Raw genomic sequence first — 7,357 nt, forward strand, 5'->3', positions numbered from 1 at the left:
CTGGAAGTCAATCTGGGCTGGAGCGAGGTGGGTCTTAAGTTCTGGGCCCATAGCTTGGAAGCTCTCTCTCAGCTCTCTTTCTCCGCCTTTGAAGTTGGTCCCGTGATCAGACAACAATGTAGACGGTTTTCCTTTCCGTGATGTGAATCTCCGGAAGGCCATAAGGAATGAGTCTGTGCTCATGGTCGGAAGGAGCTCGATATGTATCGCTCTGGTGGTCATGCATTTGAATACAATACCCCACCGCTTCTCGGTGCCTCTTCCTCTCTTTATATACAACGGGCCAAAGCAGTCCATGCCTGTGGGGTGGAATGGCTTGTCGCCGATTCGGAGGCGACAGGGGGGTAAGTCAGCCATCCGTGGTATGCTGGGCTGCGCGCGCCACTTACGGCAGTCTAGACAGGTTCGCTGGAAGCGCCGTACTGCTTCTCTCCCTTGCAATATCCAATAACGACGTCTGATCTCCGCGAAGACTCTCTCTGCTCCTGCGTGGTGTACATCCTCGTCGTATCTCCTTATGATCAGCTCTGTGACCTTGTGTCGGCTGTTCAAGACGATCGGGTGCTTAATGTCATCTGGTAGATCGGGGGCTCTCCGCAGGCGACCACCCACTCTGATGAGATTATGGGCGTCACTCTCTGGTGCCAGGTGAATCAGTCTGCTGTCTGATGGGACGGGGTTTCCTCCCTGTAGACAGTCTAGCTCATCGGGGAACGAGTCTCTCTGGGCTCGTTGTAGTAGAAGAAGTTCTGCTTCTTCGTAGTCAGCTGCTGACATGTCAGTGGTGGACTGAATCTCTGGGTGGTGCCGCAGGAATGTTCTTTGTTGCGCACTCTCTAGGGTAATGCAGTCATCTATGTTGGGGTCTGTGGAGGCGACAGTGCTCAGTCCACAGAACATAGGTTTCTTGTTCTCAGCCTCCTCGTTACTTGCTTCCCTCGGGGTGGGCGTAGGCCAATCTCCTTCCGGGAGCTTGAGGAATGCTGGTCCATCACTGTAGATGTTGCGACGGGTTAGGTCATCCAGAGACATTCCCTGGGTGATGACGTCAGCTGGGTTGTGTTTGGTGTCCACATACCGCCAGCTTGCTTCTTCTGTTAACTCTTGAATCTCTGTGACTCTGACTCCCACGAAGACTTTGTATCTGCATGAATCAGACTTGATCCATGTGAGTACTGTCGTGGAATCTGACCACAAGATTGTTCTATGCACCGGAATGGTGAGTTCACGTTGGATTAACGTGGCTAGATGCGCTCCTGCGAGGGCTGCGCAGAGCTCTAGACGTGGGATAGATTGTTGCTTACGTGGGGCTATTCTTGAGCGGGCCAGGATGAAAGCAGTGTGTATCTTTCCTCCCTTCTCTTGGGCACGCAAGTAAGCCACCGATCCGTAGGCTACTTCGGAGGCGTCGCTGAAGACGTGTAGATCAATCTCGCATGTCTCTGGCCTCACTGTGGATGGGAAGTAGCTGCGGCGTATATTGACGCCTGGGAGTGAGCGGAGTTCCGTCTCCCACTCTCTCCATGTTGAGGCAAGGTGTGCGGGTATTGGGTCGTCCCAGCCCTGGTCCTTGTCCCATAGTGCTCGTACAATCATCTTTGCCCTGGTGGTGTAAGGTAGAATACATCCCAACGGGTCATATTGTCTGGCGAGTGTTCTGTACACACTCCGTCTGGTGGTCGGTATCGCCGCCGACCTTCCCTGCTCTGGAGCCAAGGGTTTGTGTCTATAGTGGAGCGAGTCTGTTTTGAAGCGCCAGACTAGTCCTAGTGTCATTTCTTGGGCTTCTCCTGGGATTGTCGCCATCCAGGTCTCGCTGCTGGCAGCCTTGTCCGCGGAGGAGAGGCTGCACAATACGTGCGGGTCACTGCTGGCCCACTGCCGGAGATCAAAGCCGCCTTTGATCAGGGAGGCGCGTAACTTGATTAGGAGAGCCTCGGCTTCTTCTTGAGTCGAAACGCTTTGTAAACAGTTGTCCACGTAGAAACTGTTCTTCACACTGTGTTGGACCTCTTCATCTGCTGCTGGGTCCTCTGCGACGTGTGGGTTGAGGTTGCGCAATACTGGGGGGTCGCTGCTGGCAATGTATGACGCCGTGGATGGCTGATACATCGGCGAGCGTTGGGGGAGAGACCTCCTGGGCGAGTCCCCTCTTGCGCCTCGCTGTGGGCTGGTACTGACAGGGTACCATGGCCAGCTGGTCCAGGTGCTATTCCTCGGGGCTGGTCGTGCGTCGTGCTCACCCGTGAATAGAGTCGGGGGTCTGTAGCGCAGCGCCGCGGGGGTATAGCCTGGGCTGTATTGGACCTCCTGGTCCGGTGGAGTACTGTGCTGTCGTCGGGCTTGGTTCTCCTCCTCTCCCTCTTCTTCCTCTATCAGGTCTCCCAGATCCTGTAGTCGTTTATCTTGCTTCTCCGCAGTGTATGCCGCTCCTTCCTTGTAGCTGGGTCTCGCTTGGACCGGTCTGGGAAGGGGGTCTGCGGGGGGTATAGGCTTGGTCTGTTGGTCAAGTTCAGGGTCGCTTGCTCGGTTAGGAGGCGCTGCCCTTGACTGTTGTCTCGACGAGTTCCTTGAGCCCCTGGTGGAGGGAGAGGGTGTTGCCCTGGGGATCATCAGCCGCTTCCTTAGCTGCGCCATTAACTTGTCGCGCTCGGCTTGTATGCTGTCGCGCTCGGCTTGGCGCTGGATGAGATCGATGTTGCGCTCTGCTTCTCTTTGGGTATAGTCAGCGGCGCGCTGGGCTTCGGCGGCGGCGCGCTCTGCTTCTCTTTGGGCATAGTCAGCGACGCGCTGGGCTCCGGCGGCGGCGCGCTCTGCTGCGGCGGCGGCGCGGTCTGCTGCGGCCCGGTCTCTTACCATATTAATTTCCGTCTGAAGGCGTCTCATCTCCCGGCGTCTCATCTCCCGGTGTATGAGCTCTTCTTCGCTCCGTCGCTGCGCCTGGAGGCGTTCTCCCTCAATAGTAAAATGTTCGTGCTCGCTAAGCGCCTGTGCTTGGAGACGGTCGCGTTCACCCTGAAGTCGATCGCGTTCGGTAGAGGCTGTCAGGCGGACGAGGAACGCCTGTTGTAGCATCCTCGCCGCTTCTCTGGGGGAAGGCGGTTGTGGAGGTGAGCCGCTCCTGCGTGAGCCGCTCCTGGGGGTACTCGTTGGGGAGTCCTGGAGCTCTAGTTCCTCGGCGCTCTCCTCCTCTTCTTCCGTGCAGAGTTCTCTCTCTGTAGGGTTGTCTTCCTCCCGGGGCTGGTCGGGGACTACTTCTTGGGTAGTGGCGGGGGGTAAAGGCATGTCAATTCCCTCCTGGTCCCCACCGTGAGCTTGGTCAGTTACATTAGGACCTACTAGGGCCTCTGTGGTCGGGGAAACCTGGTCATTAAGGTCAGACATAATTTTACTTTCTACTTTTACCGCGTTTACCGTTTGTCGAAGGCTAGGTAGTTGACTGATAGTGTAAGCCTCTAAGTACTGAGGTGTCTGTCGTCTGCGCCGCGGGCGTTCTAGGTTAGGAGGATCGTTTCGTGGAGTGTTCATCATAGGCCATTTCGATATTAATAACACTATACTAATATTACACTAGTTACCCTCCGGCTCGAAGGACCAATTGTAACTGAGGGGTACAATTCCCTGACTGTATTGTTAGATATGATATTTAATACCACTACCTCATGTACTTTAACTTCTGGCCACCCAGTACAAGATATAAGTATGATGAACACTTTCCCACCTGATGAAACGAATCCACACAAATGTACCAAATCGAAGGTTTAATACAGCAAAAGGTGTATACAACGATCACTTAATTACATTTATGATTTGAAATATGAAATATGCACTTTTATGGCAAATGAGTATTCGTAGGCAAATCAACATTGAATGTCCAATCTCTGGTTACGCAGGGAGTAAGTATACAACCTGGAATATTTAGGAAAACGATAGCGATGGTACTTAGATGATTATAGCTGGATACACTAAGGGGGGGGGGGGTCCCGCTGGTTGTAAGACAGTAGGAGGGGGGGGTTAGAGAAGCCGCTGGCGGTATCCCATCTGGCCGACGGTGTCTTGGGAGAATCCAAAGTCTTGGACACGGTGCCCACAGAACCTCGGGCCGCAGACGAATACAGCTGGACCCTCTGTGGACGGTAGCTGCCGGTCCACAACGGAGAGACGTGAGGCGACCTCACTGGTGTCGAGCGCCGTCTCACCTGGAGTCCTCTCCGGGGGGTAGTTCCAACACTCCGCAGTGTTGGCCTTTATCCATGGAATAATCAAAGCACACAAAGCATAATCCAAGCGGTGGAAGGCTCGCCGTCGTCCGGGTAGAGTAATCCAATATACAGGTCCAGTCGCTCTTGGCCCGGAGCTCCTCGGATGCAATCACCACTAGGGGTCTGCTCAGCCTGGTTAAGCGTCCAGATAACGTCAGGAACGATGGGGGTACTGATAACTTTAGAACTCTAACCGAACGATGCACCATACATAAATAGACTATTATTAGCTTAATAGAATACGTCCAACTCGACGGTATAGTGCCAAACTATGACTATTCAACTATTAATCTACACGATATCTCAATGCCTATTCTGGGACAAGTAGGCCTTACTACACCACACGTGCGTCGTGGGGAGGCTTTGCGTCTGTCACTCTGTTGGAGGGTAAAGAACTGGACTAAAAGAAAGTTCTACTTTACTTGCGCCATATATATATGCGCTATGAACAAATAGTACCATTCGTATTTCGCCCGACATATTCCTGCGCGGAACCGGGGCTTGCCACGACATGTTAGGCGGCACGATTGAACTTGGACCTAGGGGTATGGCAACCTGGCGCCAGGTTCTCGTCCAATGGTAGAATGAAACTATTATGGGCTGTTTAGTAGACTAAAGGGATATTCAATGCATATTGTACAAGGAATATACAGGGGATATCAAACGATATACAAATACAATTAAATATATATATATAAATAAATATACATATTCGGTTTAATCTGATCCTTCACAACACTGACGCTATGTTAGCTATCCAACCAGGGAGAGAAAATAATCAGAAAACAAAATGGAAATGTTTTGACACCAGGAGCTAAAAGAAAAGCTGACGCAGCCATGACATGACACATTACTATCACTCAGGCTAAAAAAAAAGACAGTATGACAAGGCACGCCTCTCCCTTAGCTTCACATCTACTGAGGTCGGCGTGGTTTTGCCTTAAAAATAAAAGCGTTATTAAAATAAAAAAAAAAAAATTAAGTTGCTATCTTACTATGAGACCCAATAAATGCACATCAGAAGTTGGGCGGATTTAGGATTGTAGGAGATCCGGGGCTTAGCCCAGATAGATTTCTTTACTTCGACACCACAACCTTTAACTTATACCACCACCTTAAAGTGGACAAAAGGCACTAGAGAACACTTAAATTCACACCCTTTAATTAATGAAGCAAACAATAATAATAATTAATAATAATAATAATAATAATAATAATAATAATAATAATAATAATAATAATAATAATAATAATAATAATAATAATAATAATAATAATAATAATAATAATAATAATAATAATAATAATAATAATAATAATAATAATAATAATAATAATAATAATAATAATAATAATAATAATAATAATAATAATAATAATAATAATAATAATAATAATAATAATAATAAAAATAATAAAAATAATAATAATAATAATAATAATAATAATAATAATAATAATAATAATAATAATAATAATAATAATAATAATAATAATAATAATAATAATAATAATAATAATAATAATAATAATAATAATAATAATAATAATAATAATAATAATAATAATTTCATACAAGAATTGCAGCTCAAAGTGCTTCACAGCAGTACAAAAAGACAGGCATAAAATGAGCACAACATTGGCAGTCAAGAGCAATGCATAAAGTGCAGACATAAAGCATAAAATAGATAGCAGCAAAATAGACAAAGTCAAGGTAAGACATAGAACATTAAATCGCCGAACAATGAGCGCCAGGACCCCCGAAAACCAGAGTATAGTCGGGTTTTCATCGTTGTTTCTTTTATTCGATATTTCCATTCATAAAGACATGCCGGCAGCCTGTGTTATCACTGGGGATGGGTCTGAGATCTCAAAAGTCCAATACCGCCGCCTAACGCCTTGCGGCCGCTATTGCACTCCATTTGGAACGATGTGGCTTGGTGTCTGGGCCGAGCTGCGGCCTGCGGGCGGGGTCTAACTACTCGGTCAAGCCAACCGCTTATAACGCATGCATCGACGAGGGTCGGGTTCATGTTCAATGCTGGATTACGTTGGCACCTTGATCGACATCAGTACTTGGAATGGCGATCAGATAATTGGAATATTCTTTTCGGGACAGATCCTGGTCAAGGTAAAATTCCTTCATGCTGATCGGGGCGTGTGTGTGTGGCGTGTTCCGTTGGTTGCGATCAAAGCACGGAGGGGCGCCCCCAACCCCCCCTCATGCATCCATGATGAAACATAATACCGATAATCTAAATTTTATTTGAGAACAGTAGCTAGTCCAGGGAAACTACAATACACGTTGTCGGCCATTACGAAGCATTTTGGAAATGACACCAGACCACCCTGAAACTACACTCATATTCACGACGGTATAAAACGGAAATGATCTGTTTTTTGCATCTTGACCGGAAGAAACTCAATGACAATCGACTATATTATTAGATCCATAGCTATAATATATAATATAGCTTTAGGCCTGCAAACACAGCCACGTATCCCCATGTTAAAAGGCGCTGGCCTTTCAACAGTAACAGTAAACAGCGCCATCTGGCGCTGAAAGTGTTAATAGGCGTCTTTGTTTACGGTGTGATTATCACTGATACAAAGTAAAATAGTGCAGTGCAATAAAATAGTTAGTAAAATAGAATAAAATAATGCAATAGTGCATTGCAATAAAATAGTTATCATCGTATTTTTTCGGGAGGCCGGTAAGGAGTGCATTACAGTAGTCGAGTCGGCTTGAGATAAAGGCTTTATTTTAATAATAATAATAATAATAATAATAATAATAATAATAATAATAATAATAATAATAATAATAATAATAATAATAATAATAATAATAATAATAATAATAATAATAATAATAATAATAATAATAATAATAATAATAATAATAATAATAATAATAATAATAATAATAATAATAATAATAATAATAATAATAATAATAATAATAATAATAATAATAATAACAATAATGGCAAGACAATTAAATTAAGTCAAATTAAATTAAATTTATTAGTTGAAGAAAATAATGCATGTTCTTGGTATCTAGAGACATCTATGGATCTCAGGAAATGTATTTC

Source organism: Notolepis coatsorum (assembly GCF_963971535.1).
Source record: "Notolepis coatsorum genome assembly, contig: SCAFFOLD_101, whole genome shotgun sequence".
NCBI classification, from domain to species: domain Eukaryota; kingdom Metazoa; phylum Chordata; class Actinopteri; order Aulopiformes; family Paralepididae; genus Notolepis; species Notolepis coatsorum.